This window comes from Mirounga leonina, unplaced genomic scaffold (genome assembly GCF_011800145.1).
Source record: "Mirounga leonina isolate KUSES-001 unplaced genomic scaffold, KU_Mleo_1.0 Mir_176, whole genome shotgun sequence".
Taxonomy (NCBI): domain Eukaryota; kingdom Metazoa; phylum Chordata; class Mammalia; order Carnivora; family Phocidae; genus Mirounga; species Mirounga leonina.
Window position 1 is genome coordinate 8,657,068 of NW_023270454.1, and position 19,614 is coordinate 8,676,681.

Consider the following 19,614-nt stretch of genomic DNA (forward strand, 5'->3'; position numbering starts at 1 on the left):
TTCTTGGGGCGCCTGGGTGTCTCAGTTGCTTAAGCATCCAACTCTTGATTTTCAGCTCAGGTCAGGATCTCAGGGTGTGAGATTGAGTCCAGCGTGGAGCTCACATGATGCTCAGCCTGGAGTCAGCTGGAGATTCTTTCTTCCTCTGTCCCTCCCCCAGCTCATGCACTCTCTGTTTCTCTCTCTCTCAAATAAATAAATAAATAAAAAGAGAGAGAGTTTTCCTTGACTATGAGGTAGAGTGTGAGGGTGAAATCAGAGGAAAAGCAAGGGGGAAAGTAATCATAGAGAAACTGCCTCTTCCACCATCTTTCTCAGGGCACATGCTCATCTTCTATATCCACAGCTGAAGAAAGTGCAAAAGGAAGGTCCAGATCTATTCCTCTCACAAGGTGAGTGTGCTCCCATCTGTCACACTGTCTGCTTCCTTTGCACATTTTCCCCACGTCATATGCTAACAGCACCATCGTACGCCATCCTAGCACAAATACAAAAGGAGGACGCGAAATTAGAATGTGGGGGTGAGGGATAGAGTACAGCTTGTTTTCTGTTTTGGAAGTTGTGGTAATACATAGGTTACTTTATTTTTTAAAAATCTGAATGAATTTTTGGGGCCCCTGGGTGGCTCAGTCGGTTAAGCATCTGCCTTCAGCTCAGGTCATGATCCCAGGGTCCTGGGATCAGGCCCCACATCGGGCTCCCTGCTCAGCAGGGAGCCTGCTTCACTCTCTGCCCCCCACCCCCCACTTGTGCTCTCTCTCTCTCTCAAATAAGTAAATAAAATCTTTTTTGAAAATCTTAATGTATTTTCTTTTTTTTTTTTTTTTTAAGATTTTACTTATTTATTTGACAGAGAGAATGAGAGAGAGAGCACATGAAAGGGAGGAAGGCCAGAGGGAGAAGCAGACTCCCTGCCAAGCAGGGAGCCCGATGCGGGACTTGATCCCGGGACTCCAGGATCATGACCTGAGCCGAAGGCAGTCGCTTAACCAACTGAGCCACCCAGGCGCCCTGTATTTTCTTTTTAACTAATGTGTAACTTATGTAAAGTGCACTAAACATGACAGCTTTTTACATGTGTATTAGTACCATGTAACCACCACAAACTAGATTAAGATACATGATGTTTCTGGACTCCGCTGGATCCCTATGCCCCCTCCCAGTCAGGAGCTCCCCAGAGGTAACCACTTTGCCAGTGTCTATCCCTACAAATTGGCTTTGCCTGTTTGATTTACACATATGTGGGGGGGCGGGGTGGGGAAGACATCTGTGTGTTTGGGCTTCTTTTTCTCATCATTGTCTTTGAGATTCACCCATGTATGGTGTTGTATATAGTGGTAATTCATTCTTTTTCATTGGTGTGTATCATTCCATTCTGTGAACATATTCATACTTTATCCATTCTGCTGCTGATGGACATTTGGTTGTTTCTAGCTTTGGGTCATTATGAATAAAGCTGCCGTGAACATTCTTGTACATGTGTTTGGTGGACATAAACACTCATTTCTCTACTATATATACCCAGGAGTGGAATTACTGAGTCAGAGTGTATAGGCATGTTTAGCTTTAGTAGGTAATGAACCCCTGGTTACTTTAATCCAAAGTGCCTTGGAGAGATAAGAATTCTCCATAGAGATTCTTATCTGTGGTTTTGTAGAAGACTTAGTAAATTATCAGAGGACGGGAAATAGTGAGGGACAGAAGGAGTAAACCAACGGGAGACTATAAAAGAAAAGAAACAGAGAAAGAAAGAAAACAGAAGCAGGAGACAGGGGTCCAGCACATGAAATGAAGATTTGGCTGTGGAATGTTGAGGTCAAGGCAAGTGAAGGTGGTAGAGAGGACACTGTGGCTATTTTTGGATGATTCTGAGGAGTATTGAATATTCTCTTGCTGATCACAAAAGAAAAAAATGGAGAAGACAAAGCTTTTATAAGAAGATAAAATCATTTGGAACCATGTCATTTCCCTGTTAAAATGACTAAATTCATTTCCCCGAAGACAAAAACAAAAATAACTACCCCCTGAAATCTTGTTATGTGGCCATCCTGTGGTGCTGATGGTGACGCCTTATTGTAGATCAAAATTTAATGTCCCCAACATGAATTTTCCAGTCTTATTTATCTAAAATGTATGTTTATTAAAACAGTTTAACTTAATTATTTTATTTTATTTTTTTAAAGATTTTATTTATTTATTTATGAGATACAGAGAGAGAGAGAGAGGCAGAGGGAGAAGCAGGCTCCCAAGGAGCAGGGAGTCCGATGCGGGACTCGATCCCAGGACTCTGAGATCATGACCTGAGCCAAAGGCAGACGCTTAACCATCTGAGCCACCCAGGCGCCCCATTTTTTTTTAACTTAATTATTTTAGAGATCACATCCTAGAACAACTTTGTAAGCAAGTACCAAAGTAAAGTTAGACATGTTCTTCATTAACCTAAAATTTTCATATATAGATAGACAGATCCCATCTTACCAGTTAATTTTCAGCTTTCAGGATGACTGGACATCATGTGCCTTGGATACCGTTGGGGGAGGTCTGTTCCTCTTGTCTGGGTTAATTGAGCGAATCATAGCAAGGCTTTGGTTTGCCTTTTCAGATTCCCAGTGCTAAGAGGAAAGAAGGTAGCGTGAATGTGTGTAAATGCTGTCAGAAGTTTAAGATCCCCGCCCCTGTCTGTTGTTCTCAGTCCTAAATTGGTGGTTGGCCACCACCTGAGTAGGAGTAACACTTTTCTCTCTTATTCCTTTATTCATTTTACTAACATTTACTGAACACCTCCTCTGTATAAATAACTGTGATAGTTGCTCAGAGGAGATAAAAAAAGAATGACATGATTCTTCCCTCAAGGAACTTATAATCTTATAGGGTAACTCTAGGTATATAAAAGTAATTATAATATAAGGCAAATAAAAGAAGTAATATAATGGATTTATCTAAAAAAGGGTAATGGAATCTGGGAAAGCATTGGCTTATCAAAGAGTTTCTCAGAAGCTGTAGCATTATAGTTGTGCCTTAAAAATGAAGAAACAGGATTTCAGTAGGTGGAGAGTGGAGGTGGGGCGAGAAAGAGCCTAAATATAGGCAAAGGTATGAAAGTACATGGCATGTAGTGAAAATAGGAAAAGTTCAGATTTGCTTTAGATAATTGATCTTTCTTAACACCTGCTAAACCCTGGCTTGAGAGAGCCACTCCCATTTGGAATTATCTCATTCAAGAGAGACCGCAACATTTATATAGCAGAGAGCATTTGGAATACAATTGAACTGTCTTTTTGGGGGGGGGGGAGGGACAGAGGGAGAGAGAGAGAGAAAGAGAAAATCTTAAGTAGGCTCCACCCCAAGCACAGAGCTTGATGCGGTGCTCAGTCTCACATCCCCGAGATCATGACCTGAGCTGAAATCAAGAGTCGGATGCTTAACCGCCTTAGCCACCCAGGTGCCCCCAATTTAACTGTTTTAAACAGATATTTGAGTTGGTCCCATTACAGAAACACATGGAGAATTACATTTCCAGAGGTCTCCTGGTAGAGATGCCTTTGGATGTCCAGCCAACTGAGATCCTTTAGAAGAAGATTCTTTTGCACTTGCCCACTCTCTTCTCATTCCTGTCCTGCTGCCTGGTTGACCTGGTGAGTTTCTGAACTTTGGCAACATTTTGTGAGACAGTCTTGGGATTCAGTTAAAATGAACACTCCCTCAAGACAAGGCTCTTTAGTTCACTTTTGGTGGTTTGGAGTTCATTCCTTTGATTCAATTCAATCAACAAATATTTGTTGAGTGCCTACCATGTGCCAGACCAGGGTCTGAACCCTAAGGTACAGTAAATAAGGTAGATTGCCGTCTCCTAGAGCTTCCCTTCTAGTAGAGTGAGACAGACGATAACTAAAGAAATAAAAAAGAAAATTATCAACAAGAATAAGGGCACACACAGAATGAAAATAAGGTGACATAATAGTGAATGGGTGGCTTCTTCTATGGGTCATCCGAGATGGTGACATTAAACTGAGTTCTGAAGAAGCCCTCCATGCAAAGCTATGAGGGAAATGCATTCAAGGCAGAGGTCCAGCTAGTGCAGAGGCCCTAAGGCAGGACCAAGATTGGCATACTGGAGGAACAGAAACAAGGCGAATTTGTCCAGGGCACAGTGAGCAAACAGAGAGTGGGTATGAGATCTTAGAAAGACAGCCCCGAGCCAGGTCACTGAGGACTTTGTGACTCAGGGGAAGGAATTTGGAATTTTTCCTAAGTGCAGTGTGCAATCACTGGAAAGCTTTAAGTGGAGGGATAATTGGATCTGGTATATATTTTTTAAAAGGTCACTCTGTTGGGTTTGTGAAGAGGGGACAAGACTGGAATCAGGGAGACCAGCTGGCTGATACTGCAATGGTAAAACAAAGACTAAAGGTGGCCTGGACTTGGGTAGCTAGTGGAGCTGTACCTGTAGGGATAGAGAGAAGAGAATGGATTGGATGCCTTGTGGACATAGATTCTACAAGCAATAAGGAAGATGAAAGAAAAAGATCTGGAAAATTTCTAGATCTTTGGCATAAGCAACTGAGTGGATCGTGCTGTCTTTTTCTGAGATAGGGCTGCCTGAAAGAGGAGCAGACTTGGATTGGGGAAGGGTAGAATCAAGAGTTCGATTCTGAGCAGGTTCACTTGAGATGCCTGGGAATCCATTCAGGTGTCATTCTAGAGTTCTGGGAAGAGGTCAAGGCTGAAAATACAGATCTGAGGAGCCATGAGGCAATAGGGTGAATAACCTAATGCTCTTCATTAAGCTGCTATTGCCTCTGTCTTCCTCTGCCAACACACTCTTCTTTCCAAACCCCTAACCCCACTCTCTCAAGCTTGGGAATCTGCCTTCTCTCTACAAATACAAGGACCTGAGCTGACCAAAATCCTTACTGACCATGATCATTGTTCCATTTAGAATAGGATCACCTCCCCATCCATTCCCAACACCCTTTTCTCCATTCCCAGTCTGAGATACACCTGCACACACACACACACACACACACACATTCTCGTTCTTGCAGCAAATGTAGACATAAATACAGATTAAGGAAAGTTCACTGAATTTAACAATTGGGAAGGCTTCCAAAATACCAGATAATATAAATTTTAATGATCTTTGTACTGTTTCTCAGATGGAAATATTGAACTATAGGTGGATCTAGGTTCTCATGCATAGCTTATCAGTGGCAGGGGCAGACGCTAAATCCAGTTGAGTGTCTCATGTGGGAGACAGCAGAACCATAGAACCACTATAGCTCACCCATAACCTCTTCCATCACCAACTTGACCTGATACCTGCATTACACTACCTGTTGCTGTCATTTGGACCAGAGGAAGGAGGAATGAACTGTGCTTCCAGAGCCCAGGCACCGAGTGCTGCTCTGAACCCAGAAACCAAAAGTAAGGAAAATAGTTATTGAGTACTTTTATGTAGCAAGAACTATGCTAGGTGCTCTGCAGGTTTCCTATCTTAGTTTCCACACACATCCTGTGAAATGATTCTTCTTATCCCCATTTCACAGATGAAGAAGCGGGGACTCCGACTGGTAAATGACATCTTCAAGTTCGGAAATCAAGCCCAGCTCTGTTTGCTTCCATCATCCTCTGTGGTCTCTCCTCATTGTGTGTCCTTGGCCAGGCTTTTAACCTCTCCGGGCTGGGGTTTTCTCATTTATTAAGTGGGACATGGAAAAAAAATCCATTTTTATGGCCTCGTCTAGCTCTAATAGTCTGGGTTCTAAATGCCTTTAAATGTGTTTAATTTGTCAGTTTTCTGAGCGAGAGTTTTGAACCATACTGTGACAAATGCTTTAGCCCAAGCATGATTTCCACCCCTTTGAGGCAGGAGAGGATAATGACCTCGAATTTGGAGCATCTGGCACAAGGGGTTTGTTATTCTGATGCCCAGAAGTAAAAAGCCACTGAGAAATACAAAGGATACTGTCATAGCTTCTTTGTTCCCTTGTTTACAGCTCTTGATTTCTTCTTTCCTTTCTTCATCACTGGAAAAGTCCTCATTTTCTAAATCCTTGTGCTTTGAAGACCCAGTTGGCCAGAGGGATGTCAAAGGAGGCACAGGGTTAAGTACAGAAGTGATTTTGTTCACTTCTAGCCGCAGAAACTTGCCACCGTCACCCCAGACCTCGTGGGTGCTCTTGCCTCCATTGTGAGGGCAGACGCTTGACGTTCCAGGGTCATCATTTCCTGTAGACTCTGCCATCAGCAAAGGGCAAATGGCTCTTTTCTTAATTGATGTTTGCCTGCTTGGGGTCAGAAGAGCGTTCTGATGGCAGAAAGGAAAAGCTGCGCCAATCCAGCAGCATGATGTTTTGGTCACAACCTATCTTCAGGGCAGAAGTTATCTTAGGGTTCGAATAAGTGGTTGTCCATTTATAACATGTTTTAAAACTCTAGAAAGGCAAGTCTTTTCCCTCTGAGTATCCTTTATTCAGGTGAAATTTACTATCCAACTTATTATTATTATTTTTTAAAAGATTTTATTTATTTTTTTGACAGAGAGAGATAGCGAGAGCAAGAACACAAGCAGGGGGAGTGGGAGAGGGAGAAGCAGGCTTCCTGAAGAGCAGGAAGCCCAATGCGGGGTTCGATCCCAGGACCCTGGGATCATGACCTGAGCCAAAGGCAGACGCTTAACGACTGAGCCACCCAGGCGCCCCATCAACTTATTATTTTTTTAAAGTTTATTTATTTAAATAATCTCTACACCCAACGTGGGGCTCCAGCTCACAACCCGGTGGAGATCAAGAGCCGCATGCTCCCCCAACTGAGCCAGCCGGGCGCCCTTACCTTATTTTTTATAAAAGATCTAACATGAATGTCTTTTGTCATGAATGGATGTTGGGCTTTGTCAAGGACTTTTTCTGCCTCTATTGATATGATTGTATGATTTTTTCTTCTTTAGTCTATTGATATGCTGGATTACATTAACTGACTTTTGCATGTTGAACTAGCCTTGTACACCCGGGATAAATCCCACTTGGTTGTGGTGTATAGTTCTTTTTATACATTGTTGGAGTCAATTTGCTAATAATTTGTTAAAGGATTTTTGCGTCTATGTTCAGGAGAGATATTGGTTCGTAGTTTTCCTTTTTTGCAATGTCTTTGTCTGGTTTGGTATGGGGATAATGCTGCCCTCAGAATGAATTAAGAAGTATGTCCTTTGCCTCTGTTTTCTGGAAGAGGTGGTAGATAATCGATACGATTTCTTCCTTTAATATTTGTTGGCAGTCATCAGAGAAACCATCTGGGCCTGGTGCTTCCAGGTTTGAAAAGTTTAATTATTTATTCCATTTATTTCATTGATAAAGCCTATTCAGATTATATATTTCTCCCTGTGTAAGTTTTGGTAGAAATTATTTTGGTAGAAACGCTTGTGTCTTTCAAGGAATTGACCCATTTCATCTAAGTTATCAAATTTGTGAGTATAGAATTATTTATAATATTCCCTTATCATCCTTTTAATGCCCATGGGGTCAGTATTTACGATTTTTAATTATGTATTTACATAATGTATTTATTAATGTACATGGGATCTTTCATTTCTGGTATTAGTAATTTGTATCTTCTCTTCATTTTGCTTGGTTAGTCTGGCCACAGGTTTATCCATTTTATTGATCTTTTCAAAGAATCCACTTTTAGTTTTGTTGATTTTCTTTATTGATTTTCTGTTTTCAATTTCATTGATTTCTACTCTAATTTTTGTTATTTCTTTTCTTGTGCTTACTTTGGATTTAATTGGCTCTTTAGGTTCTTTACCTTTATTTATTTATTTTTTTTAAGCTCCATGTTGGGCATGGAGCCCAACACAGGATTTAAATTCATGACCCTGAGATTAAGAGTGAGATGCTTAACCAACTGAGCCACCCAGGTGCCCTAATTTACTCTTCTCTCTGAGTTTCCTAAGGTGGAAGCTTAGATGATCGGTTTCAGGTCTTCTTTCTTTTCTAATATATGTACTCAATGCTGTAAGTGTTCCTTTATGCACTGCTTTCACTACATCCTACAAATTTTGATAAGTTGTATTTTCATTTAGTTCAAAATATTTTAAAATTTCTCTGGAGACTTCTTTGACCCATGTGTTACTTAGAAGTATGTTGTTTGTTCTCCAAATATTTTAGAATATCTTTATGTTATTGATTTCTAGTTTAATTCGGTTATGCTTTGAGAGCATGCTTTGTATAGTTGCTATTTTTTTTTAATTTGTTAAGATGTGTTTATGGCCCAGAATGTGGTCTGTCTTGGTGAATATTCCGTGTGACCTGAGGGGAATGTGTTTTCTGTTGTCGTTGAGTGAAGTAGTTGGTAGATGTCAATTATGTCCACTTGACTGGTGATGTTGAGTTCAACTTTGTCCTTACTGATTTTCTGCCTGCTGGACCTGTCCGTTTCTGGCAGACTGCCATTGAAGCGTCCAACTATAATAGTGGATTCATCTATTTCTCCTTGCAGTTCTGTCCATTTTAGTCTCACATATTTTGACACCGTTGTTAGGCACATACACACTAACATTATTATGTCTCCTTGAAAAATTGACTCCTTTAGCATTATGTAATACCCCTCTTTATCCCTGATAATTTTCCTTGCTCTGGAGTCCACTTTGTCTGACAGTAGTGTAGCTACTCTAGTTTTCTTCTGATTAGTGTTAGCATGGTATATGTTTTTCCATCTCTTGGATTTTTTTAAACTATTACATGAAATCTATCACTGATGAAATTATTACTTTGGAAAATATAACTACTCTTGCAGTATAGTAAGCTATTTTCAGTCATTCATAATTTAGTATGAATTAGTATATAAGATCCTTTTAAAGGTAAAGATAATTTTACATGGAAGGAAATGGGGAAGCTGTAAGAGATTAAGAGTCTGTAACTGAGACAGGAAGATGGGAGCTCCATAGAGAGAAAGGAGAGGTGGTCAGATGTAAAAGGCAAATCTTGTGCTCTTTGAGATTTATGCACAAGGCTGATATAGCCTGAATGCTTTAGAGCTTTCCTTTCGAAGTGAGTTTGTTAGCAGTTCTGCACTGAGTGTAGACTTGGGTATGGAGAGGTAGTTAGGAATGCACAAGGGCTCCATGGAATGACCTGGTGACACCTAGTGGCTCCTCATAGGTCTATCTTAGAACTTGCTGTGGTTTCTCTCACTAAGCTTGGGAAATTGAGGGAAAGGCAAAACTGATTCCCAGGCTTATTCCCCACGGTTCCCTTTTGCTTCCTTCTTTTAGCCACATCCTCTTTTATCATCCTAAACCCTTTTTACTCAGACTGCATCAAGATAGCACCAGTATGTCTAGCTGTGCTCAGCTCTAAGAAGCAGGACGTTCTTTCAAAGCCCACTTCCTGTCAGCGTCTCAGGTTTGAGAGGATCTGTCCAGGCAGGACTGGCCTTCCAGCCAGGCTGAGCACATGTTGTGTCCTGATGGTGTGATCTGAGGAGTGCCAGCAAGGTTGCCACATCCAAAAAATTTATTTTCTACGCATGCCTAAAATTCCACTCTTAATGATTCAGACCTGTTAACACCTGGTGCCTGGAAGGAAAAGACACAGAAAGAAGATACTGGCTGTTTCCTTCCAATTTTGCTTCATGAATACCCATGACTAGCATTATAAAGGGACTTTTTTTTAAAGATTTTATTTTTAAGTAATCTCTATACCCAATGTGGGGCTCAAACTCACAATCTTGAGATCAAGAGTCCCATGCTCTACCAACTGAACCAGTCAGGTGCCCCTAAAGGGACCTCTGAGTATACAAATTGGAATGCCTTACAAATTGGCAGTAAATGCCAACAATATTCAGTACAAGGCCTCAAGGCTTTGGGGCAGGAGAGAGAATCAAAGAGGCTTTCAGTGACTATTTCTCAGGGGAAAGGGTAACAGCAATGAGCTGGGTTTGACCAGATTCAGACTAGATCATGCCATTTAATATATGGTCAATTAAATATCCTTGTTTGTATTCAGTATGCTCTATTACTTATATTCATGTAAAAGCAGACGAAATAAAGTTGCATGCTCGCATCCCGCTATCTACTTTGTCTTTATTGGACCATATTTATTGTTACAGTATGATTTGGTAGCTTGACTAAAGTTCTGCTGAGTATTCCCATGACCACTTACTCTAATCTCTCTTCTTCCCATCTGTCTCCCATTCTTTTCTACTCTTCTCCTGTCAACCAATTCATATATAGATACCCCACAGTGATCCACACACATTGTTACTTTATGAAAATGGCTGCCTGTGGACATTCATGAAGATCAAATGCAGACCCATTTTTGCCAAACTTGGCCCAGGCCATAGCTCTAACTCCTATTTCTGGAGCCTTCTAACCAGCCCCCTCAGGCTCTGCTACCTGCAATTCTCCCACATGCATTTTGATAGCCCATCTAGGGAAGCCTGTCATTCAGCGGGGCAAAGTGGAAATATCCCTGGTCACAGTCAGGAGGTTTGGGTTTGGCCTCCTGTTCCACCATTTTCTACATATAAAGGATTCTCTGACATAAATAGAAATTAACTAGTTCTACAAGAGAAAGAAGATCTTACCACGTGGAATGAAAAACGTGAAGAATATGCCAACGTTTAGAGCAGCATTATTCACAATAGCCCAAAGGTGGAAACAACCCAAGTATCTATCAACAGATGAATGGATAAACAAAATGTAGTATGTTTATACAATGGAATATTATCCAGCCATGGAAAAGGGATGGAATTCTGAGACATGCTGCAACATGAACGAACCTTGAAAATATTATGCTACGTGAAAGAAGCCAGACACAAAAGGACAAACATTGTATGATTCCATTTATATTAAATACCTAGAATATGCAAATTCCTAGAGACAGTAAGTAGATTAGATGTTAGTGGAGGTTGGATGAATGGGGGTGTGGGGGATTATTGTTTAATAGGTACAGCATTCCTGTTTAAGGTAATGAAAAATTATGGAAATAGTGGTGATGGTTGCACAATATTGAGAATGTAATTAATGGCACTAAATTTCTCACTTAAAAATGGTCAGTTTTTTTAAAAGATGTATTTATTCACTTTAGAGAGAGACAGAGCAAGAGTTGGGGGGAAAAGGAGGGCACAGAGTCTTAAGCAGACTCGATGCTGAGTGTGGAGCCTGAGGTGGGCTCGATCCCACGACCCTGAGATCATGACCTGAGCCAAAACCAAGAGTCAGACGTTTAACTGACTGCACCACCCAGGCATCCCTAAAAATGGTAAGTTTTATGTTATATATATTTTGCCACAATAAAAAGATAGTAAAAAAAACCCCCTAGGAATTTAATAACAAAACTATAGATGTAACTTAAGATGCATGGCATGGGTATAGACTCACAGAGCTAGGAAAAGAGTAAAAACTTAGTGGAAACACAAACATGAAGGCCTAGAATCAAGAAAACACAACGTATTTGGGAACGGCAACCTAGATAAAGGGAAGTTACCAGGAGCAGAGCAACAAGTAAAGCTGGAGGGATGAGTAGATGTCAGGTCAGGAAAAGGCTGTGTGCTGAGTGAGAGTGAACCTGACCCAGGAAAGGGTTCTTAAGTAGGAGGAACATACTTATGATGAGGCTTGCCTGTGAAACAGAGCGCTCCTGCAAGTGTGGGGCATGGAGTGTACAAGAATAATAGTAAAGCAGAGTGATGAGCATGAACACTACCGGGTTAAGCTAGGCAAGAAATAATAAGTGTGGCCCACGTGCACCACTCGTCTGCACCATATACAAGGCCCCCAAGGTCCAGGTTCACAATAGCCCAAAGGTGGAAACAACCCACCTTGGTTTTCTTACCTGCCTTCACATAAACTTTACTCTGTTCTAACAGGGAGGAAGTCCACGTGGGATTTAGTTCAGTTGACAAGAATGATCTGTGTGAGCCCTGGAAGCTCTAAGCTAAATGTCTCTCTTGCTGGCAAGGTTCTACCAGGAAAAGGCCCTAATAAGGGAAATACAAGAGGGGTGTTTCCCTGCAGTTTGAGAAAATTCTGATTGCCTCATCTGTGCCCTGAAGCTGCCTGTCCTACTTCTCCTACCCAGACTGGGTGAGCCTCTCTCAGCTCTGGAAAAATGCACTGCCTCCCTTCTGCCGCCTGCTAGGTTTGGTCTTCCTGCCCATTTCCCCTCCCCACTGCCCTGGGACATGTGTGTGGACCCTGCTTCTTACTGAGCCACCCTGCTGCCCATGGCTTGCCACTCACTAGCCCTGCTGTCCTGTTGGAGCCTCTGCTCCTAACCCACAAGGGGCTGCCTCTTCTGTCCACCTTTCACTGGGGGGCTCCCAGCTTGGCTCCGTGCCAGCAGCCTCCCAGCCGTGAGACTCTGTTAAACCAACTCCCCAGGCCTGGTGGTGTGCTGGACTTCCGACTCTGTGTTCAGTGACCTCGTGTTGGTAGCTTGAGATCGGCCACGGCGGGAGTATCTGCACCACAGAAATCCGTAAACACCACAAATCAGAGCTTTTCTTTCTGGAGGTCCTTTTTATCGGTGCACCACTGACCTGGCTTCTGGTTCTTTCAGAATTTAAACAAACAAACAAACTGATCCAGAAGTGTCAGACAGGACTTCATTTATCTCAGAGATCTCCTGGGTCCTCATCACCTCAGAAGGCAGGAGGCAGGGCTCAGTGAAAATCTGGAGCTTCTCATCCCACCCATGTGGTAAGGTTAATTGGAAGAGACTGGCTCCGTTCAGAGACCACATTCCACCCTTGTGGGGCATCCTCCCCAAGCTGCAAGGGCTCTCATCAGACTCTTGCACTAAAGCTGACTTCTTCAGCAGGAGGGCATTTGTGTGTGCCCTCTAGGGATGGGGGTCCTGCTTCCTGGAATTCTCAACCCATATTCTTTCTGCCCATGCTCCTGAGGTTCAAATGCAAGGGGTGCTGCCCTCCTCCCAGGCATTTGGACACATCTTCAAGCCCTTCCTGCAGCAGGCTGGACACATCAGATACATTATTTATGAAGCCTCTAGGCTATTTTATCTCATTAACATCCCTGGTTTCAACTAAAAAGGCCTGGATGGTGTTAAAGGACAGAAGGAAGAAAGTTGTCATCAGTTTGGTTTGACTGGGTTTAAGTTGTTCGGGTTTTGGTACATGTGAGATGGTATACATTCTACCATTGCTCTTGCCATTGGGTGGGTGCAATTTTCATGAGATTACCCTTGAATCCTGTGATGGGTTGAATTGTGTCTTCTCTCTGCTCCCCCAAATTAATAGATTAAAGTCCTAATCATCGGTACCTCAGATCATGACCTTATTTGGAAATACGGCTGTTATGGACATAGAGAAGATGGAGTCATACCGGAGTAAGGTGGGCCCCTAATCCAATATGACTGTCCTTATGTAAGGGGACCGTTTGGAGATAGGCACACATATAGGAAGAACATCATGTGAATGTGAAGATGGCCATCTACAAACCAAGAGAGGGGCCTGGAACAGATTTTTTTTTCCCTCACAGCTTTCAGAAAGAACCAACCCTGCTGATACTTTGATTCCCGACTTCCAGCTTCCAGAACTGTGAGAAGATACATTTCTGTTTAAGCCACCCAGTCCGTGGTACTTTGTTAAGGCTGTCCTAGCAGAGTAATACACCTCCCCTACTCCCCGCCCCTCAAACTTATTTCCTTTTGTGTCCCACCAGGGTTTGCAGACAAGTAAAATTATCATAGTTCACTACAGCCTGAGAATTTTTTCTTTTTAGATAACTTTTTTTTTATTACTTAGAGTGAGCTGAAACTGACGTATTGCAATGTCATTCAAAATTAGAACTAGTCCCAACACTTTGGCAGTGTTTAAAAAGTTATTTAATGAAAATAAAGGAATCCTAAGACATATTAAACTCTATAAACTATATTCCTCCAAAGTTTCTTTATATTTGTGAACACATGCATTTTCACAGGGTTGGAATCAATGGCCATGCGCTTCCTTTTGTTTTCTTTTCTTTTTTTAAGTAGGCTCCGGCACCATGCAGAGCTGCGAAGCAGGGCCTGAACTCAGGACCTGAGGAGCTGATCAAGACCCAAGCTGAGATGGAGAGTCAGGTGCTTAATCCACTGAACCACCCAGGTGCCCCAGCCATGTGCTTTCTTGTGTTCTATGTTTTTCATTTAACGTTATTTGTTAGAAACCATTCTACACAATGATACTATTCATATTCTTATTTAAAGAGCTACATATTGTTTTTGTGCCTTTCACGTATTATTAGTCATTTGTTATTTTCTAATTTTTACTATGAATACTTTTGTATAAGTTCCCTTTTTTACTCTTTTGAACTATTTCCTTGAGGTGTATGCCCAGAAGAGAAAGCCCTGGATTCCAGTTTCCTAGTTCCTGTTACATTTTTTCCCATATTCTCTAGACAGATTGAGCCCATCTGTGGTTTTACCAGAAATAAAAATTAAGTGCAGATTTCTCCATAATCTTGACGTCATTTCGTCTTACAATTAAAAAAGTATTTTCCCGAGTTTAAAAAGCTTTCTTTAGTCTCCAAGTTCCTTTAGTTTTTACTTATGTCACTACTGGGGGGCGGGGGGGCCTCAGGGACTTTTAAAGCATCTGGGTTTATTCTGATACTTTACTGAGAGAAGAGCGATGTGCAACAGACACCAGCTCGCTGGGGTGGCCCTGGGTGGTCGGCCTTCCCTCCGGGCTGCAACTCCCACCGCTGCTGCGAGCGCCCCCACCCCGAGCCCCGGTGCTCCCTTTGGAACGGCGCCCACCAGGGGTCAGCGTCCGCCCAGCCTTGGGCTCTGGCTTCCCACAATGCACCGGGCTCCGTAGTCCGCGCGCCGGGAGGTGACCGAGCGGCGGCCGCAGCCGCGGAGCCAGGTGGAGGGTTTGCGGGGCGCGGGCCCGGCGGGAGGGGGGCGGGGCGTCCTGGGGGCGGGGCGGGGGCGGGGCCAGAGGCCACTGTCGGCCGCAGCTGTGCCCCTCCTGCGGGCAGCCGCCGGGGCTTAGGTCGCACCCTTCTCAGCCTCGGAGACCTGTCCACCTGGCGCTGTAGCAAGGTAGGGGGGCTCCTCAGGACCATCCTTTTTTGGGGGGTGGGTGGGTGTAGAGTCTTTTCTTGTTCAAACTGGAGAAGACTTCAGCTGCCAAAATTTCGGCATGGAGCAATCAGGTTGGCTCAGAGAGGTCTGTTTTAAAACTCTTTTGTTTTGGTTCCCTTTCTTGGTTCCCTCCAGTCTATTAGGCTATGGGAAGCCTGATTTGGGGAGTTTGTGCCTGGGTAATTTCAAGCTCTTGGTTCATCCGTTTTGCCTTGTGTGTCGATGCAAACTCCGGGGTGGGGTTAGAATGTGGGAGAACTTGTGTGGGTGTGGGCTGGGTGTCTTCGGATGTGTGCATGTGTGAGAACTCAGGAAAATTTAGATGTCTGTCGGGGTCTGTTTCACTAGCGGGTGGGGATCCTGAGCCCCCGCGGTTTCAGGTACTCGGCGAGCGGTGTCTGTCACGTGCGCCGCCTGCGCCACCCTATCCGGAGGTGGCTATCCTGTGATAGTGGGTGTCCTCGAGTTCTAATGGACCCAAACACACCGCACCCCAGGACTACTGCCCAGGACACTGCTTCCTGGCAGTCCCTGCTGCCACAGCCAGAGCCCCCTCACATCACAGCTGACCCTAGTTTGGAGATCCTACAATTTGAGCTTTCCAAAAAATAAAGTTTGGCAGATTGAATGCACTGGAATAGGGGGGTACCTGCGATAACTTAAGCTTGTTGGTGTCCTCCTCAGCCTGTTTCTGGGTCACACCGCAAGGCTCCATTCATTCAGTCTCACTTCCTGGTAATAATACTCCCCCTGGTAATAATGCCAACCCCAAATAATCCCAACCTGAAAACTCCAGGCTACGGTTCTAAAAATGAAGTCCTTTTGCCCGCATCTAAAGGCTCAGAAAAGCTCTTTAGTCCTCTGATCCCTATCCCCAATGTAAAATAAATTATATTTTTAAAGGTATATATATATATTTTAAAAACCCTCACCCTATGTTATATCCATTCCAATAATTATCAATTGATTGATTTTACTTGTGAAATCCAAGCAGTTTCATTTATTGTTTAATAATATTTAGAAAACTGAAAGATATATTCTTCAGATGAACATGATCCTAATTAGCAAATCAGCTTATCATAAAAGGCAGAAGCTGGGAAATCAGACAAGCTTGATTCTAAAACATTTCTGCCTCTAAGAAGAGAACGTTGGATGATTAAATTTTCTTTGTCGTTCCTTCCAAATGTAAAATGCTACGAATGCACACAGATTCCTTTTTTGCTAGACGCACCTCTTGACTGGAGATAACAATCAAAAATAAGAAGTCTTTCAAACTGTTATCACCTTTTTAAAAAAGATTTATTTATTTTAGAGAGAGAGCATGCACAGGGGGCCGGGGCAGATGGAGAGGGAGAGAGAGAATCTTAAGCAGAGTCTGCACTGAGCTCAGAGCCACCAGGGGTCTAGATCTCACCACCCTGAGATCAGGGCCTGAGCCAAAATCAAGAGTCAGACTCTTAACTGACTGCACCACCCAGGCACCCCTCAAACTGTTATCACCTTACCTATGTCCAAGGAAAGAGGGTAGGTCTAGAAATTGTTAGGATTCTAAATTTTTGTTAAGCAGAAATTCTTAATGGTCCTTAACCCTGTCTCTGGGTACTTTGCTCCAAAAGTGTTAGTTCTCTATCAAAATGTGAAATTATGAATTGCTCATCATGTATAAAATTCTTTTTGGAAAAGATTTGTATTCTCCACATTTAACATTAATATTTATTTTTTTAATATTTTATTTAGTTTATTTGAGAAAGAGGGACAGTGAGCAAGAGAGAGAGAGAGAGAGAAGGAGCCAGGGAAGGGCAGAGGGAGAGGGAGAGGGAGAGGGAGAAGCAGACTCCCCACTGAGCAGGGAGCCTGACATGGGGCTCGATCTTGAGAATCCAAGATCATGAGACTCTGGGATCATGTCCTAAGCTGAAGGCAGACGCTTAACCGACTGAGCCACCCAGGCACCCCAACATTAATATTTATTTTAAAGCATTGTGTATTTATGAGTAAATACATACAAATCTTTAAAAAATTAAAAACAAGAAAAAAATTGTCTTAGTATACATCAGTGCTTCCCATCACGACGTCCTCAGTTATCGTCAATAAACCCAAAGATAAAACCAAAATCTAGTTAAGTCATTAATAGTCACCAACACCCATAAGAACTAGAGGGCACTGTGTGAAGCTTAAAAGGAGCAGTTTAAGGAGATGTTAAAGATAACTTTGCACAGTAGATTATAAGCATCAGTGAGCCCATAGCCTAAAGAGAGTCATATGGAAAGACATTGACACCCATGAAAAGAAACTTAAATACAAATTCATGGGCTCACTAAAAATAAGCAGATCAAATGTTTCCCACATCAACTGTAAATCTATGCATTTTAGGTTAACTTAAACAGTTAGCCCATTGCTTTTACAATCTTCCAATGTCCTTATGACTTCAAAAACAGCATAGCTGACATAGTTCTTTCTTCTAAAGGAAGTAAATTTAAAAATTGACCCCTAGCCACAGGCTGGAGTTTACAGGAGTTAGCACAAATGAGCAACTCATAATTTACTCCTTTCTTGAGCATTTATCAAGCACCTACTAAATGCAAGACTGGACTCACTGCTTTAGTCCACTCTTAGTGAAAAATAGCTGTAGGTAGGATCTCTTATTGGGAGCTGTGTCTTCAGGACCATATAATTAGGGGCCCGGATATTTCTCACTCACTAAGGAAGCAAAAGCATCTTTCAGAAGAACTGTGAAGACCAGAGGACCTCAATTTAAAGACACACCATTTATTTTGGAAGGAGACGGGGTAGAGACAGTACCTCTAAATATTTCCCCTTTGGTTTCTAGCCCTTGTGATGCCAATTAACAACAACAACAAAAAACCCTCTTCATTATATAGCATGATACTAGAATTATTCTAATAATAGAGTCATGTAATATGACTTTGTAATAATCCCAACTTTGTAATAATAAAAACACCACCCTATTTATTCATATTCATATATTTATTCAATAAACATCCTAACACTGTGCTAACACTGGAAATTCAAACAATCATCTAACTGCTGACTTTAAGAAGCTGATTTAGTTGGGGAAATCAACCCACAGATAATTATAAGACCGTGTGTGCTTGGTATGGTGATATCTGCTCTCGCTGCTGTGGTCTCCTCTTCTGGTCTGGTGGGGTCAGAAAAGGCCTTCTGGAAAAGTCAGTGCCTGAAATTCATATTAAAAGATGACTTTTAGCCAGGAATGGGGGAGGCGTTCTCCAGGGAGAGGGGACAAGTATGAATAAAATCGTGGCAGTAAAGTGGCAAGATAGGAGGCCCGGAAAGATTAGAAATAAGACTGAAGAGAGAGGTAGGGGTCAGATCAGAGAAGGCATGGTAAGGGTGAGGGGAGCCACTGAAATCTTTAGTGGGAGAACAACGGGATCGTATGTGCTTTAGACAGTCCCTCTGAAGCCTGAGTGAAGGCTAGACCTAGAGGGCCAGGAGGCAGGTGGAATAATAGTGATTAGAAAAGCAATGATAAGGGGCCTGGGTGGCTCAGTTGGTTAAGTGTCTGTCTTTGGCTCAGGTCATGATCCCAGGGTCCTGGGATCGAGCCCCGAGTCGGACTCCCTGCTCAGTGGGGAGTCTGCTTCTCCCTCTGCCTCTTCCCTCTGCTCATGCTCTCTCTCTCGCTCAAATAAATCAATAAATCTTTAAAAAAAAATAGAAAAGCAATGATGAGGGCTTAGCATCTGTAGAATGGCTTGCTCATATATTATTTTGTTTGGGTTTTAGAACCACCCTTTGCAATCAGCAGGGTAAGATTCATATCTTCATTTTGTAAGTGCTTACCTCAGTGCTTTGTGCAACATCATCCTTCACCCTTGTAAAAACTCTGCAAATTAAGCGTTATTAGGTCACTTTACAGAAGCTGATACTGAGAGCAGGTCCAGTGTCTAGTGAGGGATTCATTCTGAACAGCAAGCGGGTCCTGCCTCTCTCAAGAATGAGGCAAGACAACCCTTCTCGGCAAATCTATACCCTAGAAACAGCTCTCAGGAGTCAGCCTGGCGATGAGCCTATTGCAATGCCCAGCTTCTTATGTGGCTCTGTCTCTGCATTTAAAAGTCCCATTGAACAAAACAGTGTGGCAGTTCCTCAAAATAGTAAACAGAAGTACCATGTGATCCAGCAATTCCAGTTCTCAGTGTTTAGCCAGAAGAAGTGAAAGCAGGGTCTCCAACAGATGTTTGTATGCATGTGTTGATAGCAGCATTATTCACAATAGTCAAAAGGTGGAACGACTCAAGCAGCCACCAGTAGGCGAATGGATAAATACGGTGTGGTCTGTCCATACAGTGAGATATCATTCAGCCTTAAGAAGGAAGGAAATTCCAGGGCACCTGGGTGGCTCAGTCGGTTAAGCGTCTGCCTTCGGCTCAGGTCATGATCCTGGAGTCCCGGGATCGAGTCCCGCATCGGGCTCCCTGCTTGGCGGGGAGTCTGCTTCCCCCTCTGACCCTCCTCCCTCTCATGCTCTCTGTCTCTC

General features: G+C 42.8%; 1 protein-coding gene and 1 long non-coding RNA gene across 4 annotated transcripts in view; one reads left to right on the plus strand and one right to left on the minus strand.

The window, feature by feature from the left end:
• The window catches only part of LOC118022126, a 66,946-nt gene extending 55,082 nt beyond the window's left edge, over positions 1-11,864 (minus strand). Inside the window, exons 1-2 of the long non-coding RNA XR_004682380.1 lie at positions 11,832-11,864; positions 2,479-2,612 (exon numbers count right to left, since the gene is read on the minus strand). This is a non-coding gene — a long non-coding RNA (uncharacterized LOC118022126). The remainder of the gene's footprint in view (positions 1-2,478; positions 2,613-11,831) is intronic.
• A 3,098-nt stretch (positions 11,865-14,962) lies between these two features.
• Positions 14,963-19,614, plus strand: part of EXTL3 (exostosin like glycosyltransferase 3) — a 155,622-nt gene continuing 150,970 nt past the window's right edge. For 2 of the 3 annotated variants that reach the window (XM_035022635.1, XM_035022636.1), the window contains exon 1: positions 14,965-15,047. The gene's annotated coding sequence lies outside the window, so the exon portion shown is untranslated. Of the gene's footprint in view, positions 15,048-19,614 lie in introns of all 3 variants that reach the window. The other variant, XM_035022637.1, reaches the window with a different exon arrangement.